The 13,484-nt window shown below is 30.5% G+C and overlaps 1 protein-coding gene across 2 annotated transcripts in view; it reads left to right on the plus strand.

Annotated features, from left to right (window-relative positions):
• The first annotated feature begins 226 nt into the window (after window positions 1-226).
• The window catches only part of LOC129907621 (stress-activated protein kinase JNK), a 232,609-nt gene continuing 219,351 nt past the window's right edge, over window positions 227-13,484 (plus strand). The window contains exon 1 of one of the 2 annotated variants that reach the window (XM_055983923.1): window positions 227-423. The gene's annotated coding sequence lies outside the window, so the exon portion shown is untranslated. Of the gene's footprint in view, window positions 424-473; window positions 493-13,484 lie in introns of those variants that run through there. The other variant, XM_055983924.1, reaches the window with a different exon arrangement.

The following is a 13,484-nucleotide window of genomic DNA, read 5'->3' on the forward strand; positions in this document are numbered from 1 at the left end:
TGGGGGGTAGAGCCAGAACTATAATTGGCGGATGGAGTCGGATGCTAATGTCAATTGTTGTTGTATTTCCATAAGTTTCCATCCGACGAGTGCGGTTGCGAGCGCACTCATCGGATGGAAACTTATGGAAATACAACAACAATTGACATTAGCATCCGACTCCATCCGCCAATTATAGTTCTGGCTTAGGACGTACGAAAGTTTCCAGTCTTCGTGTAGTTTGTCGAAGGCAGTATTCCTAGTAACTTAATTGAGATTTTTATTCGGTGTGTATTAAGAAAATGCGTAGAATCTTTGATTTTGGCACTGCAGTAGAAAGCTAATTAAGCTAGTAGTTCAATCTGAGATGCCGAAAAGAATTTTAAGATGTTTTGGTTGAAATAGTTATTTTTAAATTAATTGAAAATACAGTGTTAAACATCTGTAAGTCTACTAAATATTTAGTGTACATATATTTTGTAGGTGTTTTTATTGATATAGATATATTGCAAGGTTGGTGAAAAAAAATGATAAATCAATAATATTAATTGAGTTGCGGTTTCGGTTTTATTTGAACATAAATGGCTGACGATTCAGCGATGAAAACTCATCAATTTTGAAAAAGGAGTATTTTTTTTAAATAAAATAGCAACAATGAATTGTATTGCCTTGTTAATTAGAGATACTATAAAAGCAATACACTTTTTTTTTTTTTTAATTATTGTTAGATACATATAGCAATAGAAAGAAAAATCGATTGCGATTGCTGTATCTATATACCAATTTATTTTTCCTTTATTAGAAAATGATTTTATTATTTAATTGCAAGTTTAAAGTATATGTCTTAAATAAATATATTTTAAACGACTTATGTAAGCCAATTTTGGAATGTAATTTGTGTATGGAGTTTGGGAGGTGTGTCATATTCATTTACATTGTAGGGCCCTCAGGTAAACGAAACGAAAACGTTCATTTGTTGTTGAAAAACGAAAGAAAATGTGCGATAAATTCAGAAGAAGTTTTTTTGTTTTTTAACTGAAATAAACCATCGTTTATTTATTAGTGGAGTAACTAAAGCAAATTATTAGGGAACCCGGCCGAACAGCTCCGGTTTTGACGATTTTTTTTTCAAACGTAGGTAATTAAAAATACTTTAAAGTCTATAGGTGTGTTTTTATTATTACCGGTCTTAACTTGACAAAAAAAAAACGCAGTCGGGGCTAATTAATTTACTTGTTAAATGCAACAACACTTTAGCCTCTTGGGCTTAGCTGTTAAGCCCGGAGAATTCTCTGGGCTTAACTTTTTCAACAGATTTAAATCTGTGCTACCAAATAAACTTGTTCGTAAATTGTTTAGAATTTGTTTAAAAACATCAAAACTGATGTTTGGAAGGACAATTATTATTTTAAATATTTATTTAATAGTTAGTTGAACTTTTTTTTTTCAAAAACACACAAGAAACCCCAAAAGCGAAAAATATGACAACTTTATATTTTTTTTGTGTCAGCTGATTTCGGAACATTTAGTATGCAGTGCTGCCAATTTTTCTCACTAAGCCCCGAGGCGTTTTTTTAACCAGTTAAGCCCGGTGGTAATAAAAAACACACCTTATAGATTAAAAATTGCCGATGTTGCCGTATTGTTTTTAAAACTGAAATTAAATTTTTTTTTAACAAAACCATGTTTTTTGCTTAAATTTCATAAAACAAAAGATTCTCTAGATAATTTAAGGAAAAAAAAAATATATGAGAGTAAGGGCCAATCTTCCATCGTTTAAGCGACAAATGCAATTTTCTCACAAACTGACTTCAAAAACAAAAACAATATTTTGAACACAACGGCAACACCCACAAAATTTACAGACAAGTTTTTAAAAAGTCAGAATCTCAATTCTACCTGTAAAATTTAAATCCACTAAATTTAGAGTTTTTGAAAGAATAGTCCTCGACTCAAAATTTTGGAAAAAAAAAGTTATTAAAAAATTTTAAATGGCTTTTTTTTCAAACTTTTTTGTAGTAAAATATGAATTTATTTTTAAAACATTTTTGGCCATAAATATTATCAGTTGAATTCAGAAGAGGAAAAGGTAATATATCGTCGGCACAAAGCCAAAACCGCAAATCTGCATTTTTTGACATTTTCACTTTAAAGCGTCATTAACCTTGTTATCGGTCCCTCTATTCACTGCATCGACCCCTATCCCCCATCAGTTGCCTAGAATCCCAAAATATCAATTTTCGTTACTCGAGTTTCCATAAGATTACATGTGTTTCCAAAACTTTGAAGTCGTTTTTCTCAAAACTACAATTTTGCAGATTCGTGGTTTTGGCGTTGTGCCCACGATATATTACAGTTTTGAAAAAAAAAAAAAATAATATAAAAATTACTTCAATTTCATTGGGTTTTTTTTTTTTGTTAAAAACAGGATTTTTGCAATGCAATAATTGATTTCCTCAAAGATTTTGGCAATTAAAACTTTAAACTTTTGCTATTTAACTTTCAACAATAAGAGCTATTAATAAAAAAAATAAATAATAATAAAAAATAAATTCATATTTAAATGTTGAACTTAAAAAAAATAAGTTAATTTTTTTTCAAAACTTCGAAAATGAAATACTTTTTAATTTTTTTCATTAACCGTAATACATATTGACATTTCCTTTTATAATTTCAAATCATAATAAATGTGGCCAAAAAAATTGTAAAATAAATGCATTGTATGTTACGAAAAAGTTTTAAAAACGACATGTTAAAATTTTTTCAATATTTTTTTTTTTTTAATCTGAGTTCAATTACCATTTTTTCAAAAGCCCTTTATTCAATTTACTTAATTTTAATTTTACAAATATGAATAAGCTTCTAGCCAGAGGCGGCGGAAGGTGTGTGCGGAGTGTGTGGAGTGTGCCCCCGCACACGGTCCCGCGCTTGGAGTGGCCCCGCGGGCGCCAAATGAAAATGTCTCGGTAATAATAAAATCCGAAAAACCATGTCTCTTTTCTTTATTTATAACAATCAAACAAAATTAAATAATTGAAATTGGCTTGTTTACACTCGATAGAAAAAGAAAATTAAACAATTTAAGATTATTGTTTAACTTTTTTTTTCTAAAGTGAAGCACATATTTAGTTTGCCAAGCACCTTGGATTATATAAAATGTTTGCCTTAAGATTCCCAATTTAATTTAAAACATAATTAAATGTATACATTTTTTCTTACAAAATCTCAGTGATAAAAACTTTTTCTTCTTTTTTCTATTTTTCAATTTTGTAAAGGTATTTAAAATTGGATGAAATAATTTTTTGTATAGAGCTTAAGAATGGGTAAACTTTATTTCCTGTAAAAAAATTGTTTTCTCGCTAACGCTCGCAATTTATATAGACTGACTTCACACTTTGTACCGATCTAAACTTAGGACTTAGAACTTTTCTGGGGTCGAACTACGGCATACATACGTTCGTTAACGTATGGTTTGCTATGTGTCCCTTTCTTTTTCTGCTGATTAAATAGGGAGAGCAATAGTCAAAACGTTAACGTATGATCGTAATCATGTGCGGTGATTCGACCCCTGTTTTCCGCCGTCATTTTGTTAATCTCCTAAAAAATGATTAAAAAGGACAATCTTATTAAGTGGAATTTTTGAATTTTCGCTTTTCGAAATCCCGTATTCGAACACATTTTGCGGAATCATTGATGTTTCAAAATACGGAGGGATTCACAATCCACCAAACGTTTCCCGTTTTAAATCAACAAAAATCGAAATCCCTTATTCGAACACATTTTGCGGAATCATTGATGTTTCAAAATACGGAGGGATTCACAATCCACCAAACGTTTCCCTTTTTAAATCAACAATTTTCAAAGAAAAATGTGAATAATTTATGTATTTATTAGTTATTTCTTAAAAAACAAATATGTATTAAATTATTGATAAGTATATCTAACAGAGGAAAGAACATTAACAATAACAATTCCCATTAGTCATTATAACTTCATTGAAAAACTTCCAACTAGATGATGGATAAAAACAAACGTAGATAGTCGCACAACTTTTTTATACAAAGTGATTCAGGAGTAATGTGCCAAAAAGCTAGAGCGTGTAGGTTAGGTCGAGACAAGAAAAATATCGTATGGGGGGGGGGTCTATTCCCCCTCGTTTAGCGGGAAGGGGCAATTTAAAAAAAAAAATTGACTTATTTTGGAAAAAAAATTATTAGAAATCAAAATCAATAATAACGTGCTATACCTTTTTGTAAAGCCAAAACCCTAGTATTTTACAAAAATTTCAAACAAAACCATTTTATGGTACAGTTTTTAAAAAAGTAATATTTAAAATCAAAATTTTTAAAAAAAAAATTTTATTTAATTAAGTACTAATTTAGTTTTTGAAATTCGATGCTCTTATTTATTTTAAACAAGAACAGAAATCCAGATTCGAGAAATTAACAAAAACCCAAAAATGTATTTTCTGTTTTTACGTGGCTGGACTTGTTGATAAATTAATTTACGAAACATCAACCATTAATCAATTATTTTTCAAACATTCAGACTTAAATAAGGATGCAATAAAGTGATACAGTATTGGATTCACCCTGAGTTGATCAACTTTTTTCATTGATAACACCTGAAAACTTACCTGAGAATTTTTCTTTCTAGGGTAGAGTTGCCTATTTTCGGCCGTCTCCAGTTTCCGGCCACCTTTCGGAAAATCGTTATAACTAGTGATTTCGAAAGGGTTTATTCCAAATTTTCGTTCGTATGCTGTTCTAACATATAAGAGAACAGCATAAAAGCAAAATTTTGGAATAAACCCTACGAAATCCCTAGTTACAACGATTTTCCGAAAGGTGGCCGGAAACTGGAGACGGCAGAAAATAAGCAAGTGATTTTAAAAAACAATAGTTTAAATAAAGAAACAATTTCCTTCTTCCTACTGATAAATTTTAATGTTGTATGTCAATATAGCAATGGCACTCAGCGATATTACAGGTTGTTTGAAAAGTGTCAATTTTCAAATTTTAAGACTAACGTGAGACTAGCCTAACCACATTCTTAGAACCGTCAAATAAAGAACTTATGCAGTTATTTGCGTTTTGCCAACAATAAGATGAGATGGATTTATTCCCTTTTTCCAATTGGTGATTCAATTGATATTTTTATATTCTAAAAAAGAAGCCGAGAGCAAACTGGCGAAAACAAGAATTTTTACATTATAAAATAAATATCCAATTTTAGAAAAGTAGAATTTACTCAAAAATGACTAACGATTTTATGAAAAAAGCAATCAAGTTTTAGTTTTTATTAGTTTCTGTATTTTGATGAAGAAAGTTTGATTTTTATTTAAATAGTCTAATTTTAGAAAATTCTACATTTAAATTCTGAAATTTGGAATGTAGATAAATAATTTCTGCAAAATTCCATAACAATTTCACTTAAAATAGTTTTTTTCCGAAAAATGTTTATAACGGTTTCTAACGATTTTGATTTTTTTTTTGTTCTACAAACGCGCCTTAATAAATCAAATTGCTCAAATTCATTCAAGATTTTGTTAGGCAGGGCAGCCACTGCAGAAACGTGGTAAAGTGCATTGTGCTTAAAGACTATATTGGTGTCAAATTAAAGGTAATGCCATCTTCTTCTCAAATTCAGATGTTTTTCGGGTCAAAGGTTGTCAGTTTCATAAAGCTTGATAGATTCTTAACACCGACCCAAAGTATATGCAAAACTACGAATAATTCAGGAAAAAGTCTCATATAATACGCTGCACCCCGTTGAACTTATGGAGTTAAAAGGCAAATTTAATTTCGAATTAAAGCTAATAATGTCTACTTTTGAAAACCAGAGGTCTTTCAAGTCAGAAATTGGAACTTAGGTTATGCAGCCTGTTTTAAAGTTAGGAGCGTTTTTCACTTCTTAAGTTCCCACAGGCTTGAGGGTGAAATGCCAAGCGATGTCTGCCGGATCGAAACCTCTCAATTTTGAAAGAAGATGTTATAACCTTTGCTTTGACATCACTGAGTCATTAATTCCTATATTAATAACATTTGCATAACACCTTTTGTCTAATTTTTCTTTGTATTGTAATGATTTCAAAAATACTTTGTATGAATAAAAAAAATTCGTTGAAATAGGAATTAATTTTTTTTCTGATATCTACATACATTACGTATATTTAACAAATCTTATTTATATAAAAAGTTTAAAAAATTAAAGCAATTTGAAATTTGAGAACAAGTTCGTGAGATCGAGTCGTGCATTTTGTTTTTCATCTACATTGAAATGAAACACCTATAAGTTTATTATATCAATTTTTTACTTGAATTTGGACGGAATATTTGATCCTTTTTTGAAAAATGATAGTCCAAAATCATTGCGAAAATTGCATCTATCGCTAAACGATGGAAGATTGTCCCTCACTCCCATATATTTTTTTTCTTAAATTTCTTAGACAATCTGTTAGCATCAATTAATTTATGAAGTTAAAGCAAAATTTTTGAAAAAAAAATTGTTTGTTCACAAAAATGTGGCAAAAAGCTAGAGCGTGTAGGTTAGGTCGAGACAAGAAAAAAATCGTATGGGAGGGGGTCTATACGGGTTTAGCGGGGAGGGGCAATTAAAAAAAAATTGACTTATTTTGGAATAAAAATGATTGAAAATCAACGGTTACACCTACAGTTCCAAAAATTAAAAAAAAAGTAATTTTATGGCATAGGTTTTGAAAAATTAATATTCAAAATCAAAATTTTGAAACAAAATTTCAAACAAATTTTTTTTTGAAGATTTTATATAAATAAATACTAATTTAGTTTCAAAAATTCGATGCACTTATTTATTTTTAAACAAAAACAGAAAACCAAATCCAAAAATATCTTGTTATTTTCGAGAAATTAACAAAAAACAATAACTACTTTTTTCTAAGAAACCTCTTTATTTTTTGTTTTTACGTGGCTGGACTTGTTGATAAATTTATTTATGATACATTTACCATTCTATTATTTTTTAAACAATCAGACTTGAATGAGGATATAACAAAGTGGCACTGTATTGGATTAACCCTGAATTGATCAATTTTTTTCATTGATAACATCTGAAAACTTACCTGAGAAATTTTCTTACTATGTCTGGGGTGCTCGCCGCCCATCGATTCTAGCTTTAAGGGCCTTTAGGCAATAAAATCAAAATTTCTTAGTAAAAATTGAATAACAAATAATAATGTACATCCAAAAGATAAATCGATAAATCGAAAAGGCAAATACGAAGGAAAAGAATTCAAATGATATGTAGGAAAAAATGATTCTCTTGAAACCTTTAAAAATCAAATAATATGATTTAAAAAGTCCTTTTTTTATTTTGAACTACTTGCGCAAGTATTATTTCATTGTTTTTCATTAAAATAAAACAATTTAACTGCCTTAAGGCCCTTTAAGCAAGAATCCATGGGCGGCTGAACGAAGGGGAATAGATGATTTTGTGTGTATTTACTGAATATGTTAAAGGTTTTGGAAAAGCTATTTTTTGGTCAATTTCAGTTTCATATATCAGTGAGTTAATTATACGTCAATTAGATTATTTACAAAAAAAAAAAAAAACAGCAGGGCGGTAAAAAAAACACATACATACATATATACTTTTTTTATTTTCTACTCCAAAAAATCGATTGCTAGAAACCTCTAGAATATACGCAAATATGAGCCCTAAAGACTGGGTTCCCTTTTTCAGCGAAGTCAGATCTCATGTAAAAGCATTTGTGTGTATTAGTGAACGTGTTTTGCTCTCTCGCCATCGAATTCTCTGGTTTTTTCCTCTCAGGATGTTGGTTTTCATTCATTGTCTCTTTATGAGATCGCCATCGCACTCACGCGTGCGGAGTATGGTGTTTGTGGGGAAAACTGGTTTGAAATTCTATATTTTCATGAAAGATTTCTGGAGTGTATTTATTTTTGAAATGAAAAAGAAACTTGTTTTCATGTTGCTGTTGTGGATGGCATTTGCGTTTTCTGTGTATTAGAGAAATTTTTTGCATTATAATAATAATTATAGTTGTTCAGCGGAGAAGCAGGTAGAGGATGTGTTATGTGGGTGCTTTGATATGATATACTTGACAGTATCTTTTGTGTAGTGTATATAAAAATATGAGTAGATGCGTAGAACTTTTGAGTTGTTCTTCGTTGACAAATTTTTTGTCTAGCACTTCTCCTAACGTGGAGAATTAAAATGAAAACGCAACGCACAATTTTTATTAATAATCGGATCGAGATGATCTTGCTTTATTGACGGTATCTTAAGAACTAACTTAAAACTATGGTACATTTGATCACTTAACCTACGGTGCCGAATATTGTCTTTGAAAATTATATTGGATTAAATTATGTTTATATTGAGATGAGATGTTGTTCTGTTTATTCGATTATTGTTTAGGCATTGGTATCTGAATAGGTACCAACTGTGGTGCCATAGGAATGGGTACCTTTGTAACTCGCGTGCCGGCTGACATGAAAATGTATTTACATACAATATATAGAATGTTTAGGTTCTTATGTGTATGTTGTTTGAGGATGGACTCGAGATAAATCTTGTATGACATTATGATAATGGAAAATGCCGCAAAAAGTGTCTCCTGAACTGATTTTTTGTAACTTAGGCCGCATGCGGATTAGACTGAATATTTAGCCGAGAATACACTTGATAGTTATGACAGTGTATAAAATTTAGCCTTGAATAAATATAGCTGTGTGAATTAGGATAGACCAAACAAACCAAGATTATTACCTAATTATTTTTATGCAAATATATCAATCCAATTTACTTTCAACACCTTTTTAATAATGAGTTTTTTAGAGTAACGAATGCAATGAACTCAGTTCGTAACTGAATCGATTTTGTTTTTTATTAACCTATACCTTCATTATTAGGAAACAACAATGTAAATCTCAATTTTATTTGATTGATTAGCTTTAGAGCTGGGCAAATCGTTCATTTCAAAAGATCGAATCGTTCAAAGATTGATTTCACCAAAGATTCGGTCTTTTCTATCAATCGTTCTTTCGTTCATTTAATCGAAACCATTTCTTTTTCACTCATTTCGTTCTGACAAATGAGAGAAAAAACAAGAAATCGCGTATAACCTGAAATATTAAAATTTCAATGCAACCATATAAAACAATTTTTCGTTTATATTTTCTATGAGAGTTTTTTAAAAATTTAATTATCTCCGTTTTTTTTTTTGAAAATATATTTTTGGAAAATTTTAACGGTAAATTTGATTATTAGTAAGGCATTATGTCTCCGCCAAGTTCAAAACGTCGAAATAGATACATCAAAAACAAAAAGAAGTCAAGGTCAGATATTCGATAGAAATTCAAAATCGAATCCGATTCAATTCAAACTATGAACCTGCTTATATAAACTTGTATCAGTTGTATGCATGGAATCGAAATGATGATAGAGAATGAATGGAATAAACGAAATCCGAGTTCTAAGAGATTTTTTAGATGATTTTTGATTGTGAACGATTTGGATTGAAAACGATTTGGATGAACGAAACGTTCTTTTCCACTTCGTGGTTTCTGATTGTAAACGATTTGGATGAACGAAACGTACTTTTCTACTTCGTACTTTCTTATTTTATGAACGAGATTGATATAAATAAGGATTGATTGATTTGGTTTATAGTGATTGCAATCACTCAGAATTTTCGGTGAACGGGTCAAAAAGACCGAATCAATCACGATTGACACAGCTCTAATTAGCTTAGCACTCAATTGTGTTATTTTTGTTTCGTTTCAATTGGAGTTTTTACTTCAGAAAACTAGATCAAAATATAACCCTGCACGCACGCGCGAGTGTAGTATAATAAACAATACATTCCGGAAATCAACCTAAATATGTAAATCAATTGTGTACATGTCAAATGTCAATACACATTTTTCACACAAACAAGTGCATACTTAGAAATGTACCCACATATCTAATCCTTTACCTATATCCCCGCAGCGATGTGAATATTACACAATGCAAAGACAGAAAAAAACCCAAAAATGTCATCTCGCACGCGCGAGTGCGATATTATAAACACGAAATGAAGTGTTAGGAAAAACCCAAGAGTCAACAAGAACAAAACAACCCTTTTTGAAAAACAAAGATAATGATCTTGCAAAAAATATCTACTATCTACCAGAGAACCAAACGAGTCGAGTATTGTTTAGTCTGCTTTTACATGAAGACGCAAGAGTCAAGATTCAATGAAGAGTAAGGGAGAAAGAAAGTTCGAAAAAGAGGGATGGAAGATTTTTTACCCTGTGAGTCCCCGGTCGAAAATTTTGAGACTCTTTTTGACGTCTCTCTTTGATCTTGTTCTTTTTTTTGCTGTTTTGCTTTAATTGATTTCGTCAGTGGCAGAGTTCGCTTCGTCGGATGTATATTATTTGGGTGTATACTAACTTTTGTTAATTTATTTAAATGTTTTCGTTGCACATAGAGCCCCCTGATGTTGTTTTTTGTATATTTTGGTGCTTTTTTTTAAATAAAAATAGATACGAAAACAAGAACAAGATAAAATAAAAAAAATAGCTGTCAAATTTGCGTCTTATAAAAATTACTACGTGTAGAAGCGCGCGACGCACCGAAGGGAAAATCAAAAGGAAATTCGAAGATAATTTCTGCGCCTTGCGTCTTCATGTAAAAGCAGACTTACGAACATCGAGTACTTACTCGAAAAAAACGATCTCGAACAAACAGAATCAACACAACTCAAATATGTTCGAGCTTTCCTGTTTAGGAGTATGATGACTCGTAAGTAATCCTATATTTCAAACGAGTTCAAACGATCATTTTTCTGTTCGAGTAAAATCGAGTAAAATGATCGTGAACAAAATGTTTATGATCGTGATCGAAATTACTCGAACTGGAAAGGAAATGTTCATAGTGTTCGAAGGTGGTTTTTCTTGTAGCATAAATAAAAGGGAATCAGTTTGGTACATAAAAGCAAGTTACATTTGTTTTATTTAAATTAATTAATTTGACAAGATAATGAAATGAAGAAAACCAGATTAGATTAAAATTAAATTAAATACAGAAAAAAAGAAAAATTAAATAAAACTTAATGCTAGATACAAAAATTTATATTTATTTATTATGAAAAAAAAAAATATTTAAATTGGATTTATCTTTAAGTTTGAACTCGCAATCATCAAATTATTTACAGTTTCTGGGTTCAACCTCTATCGTTTTTCTGTAATTATATTTCCAGCCTGTGAAAATGCATTTTCACACCACCATTGAAGAATATCCACAGGGCCTTTCGAATTAAACTAAATGTATCTTTCTATTTCAATATCAATATTTTTTACATTGTTGCTTATGGTTGTTCCAGTGGGAAGCATGTCTTTCACGTTAACATGTTCTCCGTATTTACCACCGATTTTTATACACTCTTTAACAAATGCCTGCATTCCAGAGCCTTCTACAGTAGAAAACGGTCTAATATCTTCAATACACAGCTTCACGGACACATCAAAAACTGCTTATTGGCACAATCACTTCTTTCTTTATATTTGGCAAGGTTTCTTTAAAACATCTGTGCCTCAAAAGGTTCGTCGTTGTTTTAAAATTTTTCATCACTTTTTTGCACGATCTGCATGCCACAAAGTTTGGTATAGTATCGCCATTTTGATTTTTTATTTCGCCAAAAGTCCCCCATACCTTACTTCGGCAGTTTCTTTTGTCGCAAATAGAAAATAAATTATTATTAAGATTTAAGCTAATACTTTGTTCTTCCATTGTTTTTTATAAAACTATTACTTTTTTAAATGAACTCAAAAGATTACTATTTAAATATTGTTCTCGCAAGAGAACTTACCCTTTAACCCTTTCATGCTAATTTGTAATTTGCCCAATATACCTACCCGAAAAAATTGTAATTTGTTTTAAAAACAATCATCCCAATAGGGATATGTTTCTACTACGCACCTACCTGCACAAATTAACTGGGCATTACCCACTACCCCATTTGTATTGTTACCTAACGACTAATTACTTTTATATTTACTCAGTCATTGAAAATCCCTTTCTAAAACCACAATTGTAAAATTAAAATAACGAACATCGAGTACTTACTCGAAAAAAACGATCTCGAACAAACAGAATCAACACAACTCAAATATGTTCGAGCTTTCCTGTTTAGGAGTATGATGACTCGTAAGTTATCCTATATTTCAAACGAGTTCAAACGATCATTTTTCTGTTCGAGTAAAATCGAGTAAAATGATCGTGAACAAAATGTTTATGATCGTGATCGAAATTACTCGAACTGGAAAGGAAATGTTCATAGTGTTCGAAGGTGGTTTTTCTTGTAGCATAAATAAAAGGGAATCAGTTTGGTACATAAAAGCAAGTTACATTTGTTTTATTTAAATTAATTAATTTGACAAGATAATGAAATGAAGAAAACCAGATTAGATTAAAATTAAATTAAATACAGAAAAAAAGAAAAATTAAATAAAACTTAATGCTAGATACAAAAATTTATATTTATTTATTATGAAAAAAAAAATATTTAAATTGGATTTATCTTTAAGTTTGAACTCGCAATCATCAAATTATTTACAGTTTCTGGGTTCAACCTCTATCGTTTTTCTGTAATTATATTTCCAGCCTGTGAAAATGCATTTTCACACCACCATTGAAGAATATCCACAGGGCCTTTCGAATTAAACTAAATGTATCTTTCTATTTCAATATCAATATTTTTTACATTGTTGCTTATGGTTGTTCCAGTGGGAAGCATGTCTTTCACGTTAACATGTTCTCCGTATTTACCACCGATTTTTATACACTCTTTAACAAATGCCTGCATTCCAGAGCCTTCTACAGTAGAAAACGGTCTAATATCTTCAATACACAGCTTCACGGACACATCAAAAACTGCTTATTGGCACAATCACTTCTTTCTTTATATTTGGCAAGGTTTCTTTAAAACATCTGTGCCTCAAAAGGTTCGTCGTTGTTTTAAAATTTTTCATCACTTTTTTGCACGATCTGCATGCCACAAAGTTTGGTATAGTATCGCCATTTTGATTTTTTATTTCGCCAAAAGTCCCCCATACCTTACTTCGGCAGTTTCTTTTGTCGCAAATAGAAAATAAATTATTATTAAGATTTAAGCTAATACTTTGTTCTTCCATTGTTTTTTATAAAACTATTACTTTTTTAAATGAACTCAAAAGATTACTATTTAAATATTGTTCTCGCAAGAGAACTTACCCTTTAACCCTTTCATGCTAATTTGTAATTTGCCCAATATACCTACCCGAAAAAATTGTAATTTGTTTTAAAAACAATCATCCCAATAGGGATATGTTTCTACTACGCACCTACCTGCACAAATTAACTGGGCATTACCCACTACCCCATTTGTATTGTTACCTAACGAATAATTACTTTTATATTTACTCAGTCATTGAAAATCCCTTTCTAAAACCACAATTGTAAAATTAAAATAACCTGCT

Source organism: Episyrphus balteatus, chromosome 1, assembly GCF_945859705.1.
Source record: "Episyrphus balteatus chromosome 1, idEpiBalt1.1, whole genome shotgun sequence".
Classification (NCBI taxonomy): domain Eukaryota; kingdom Metazoa; phylum Arthropoda; class Insecta; order Diptera; family Syrphidae; genus Episyrphus; species Episyrphus balteatus.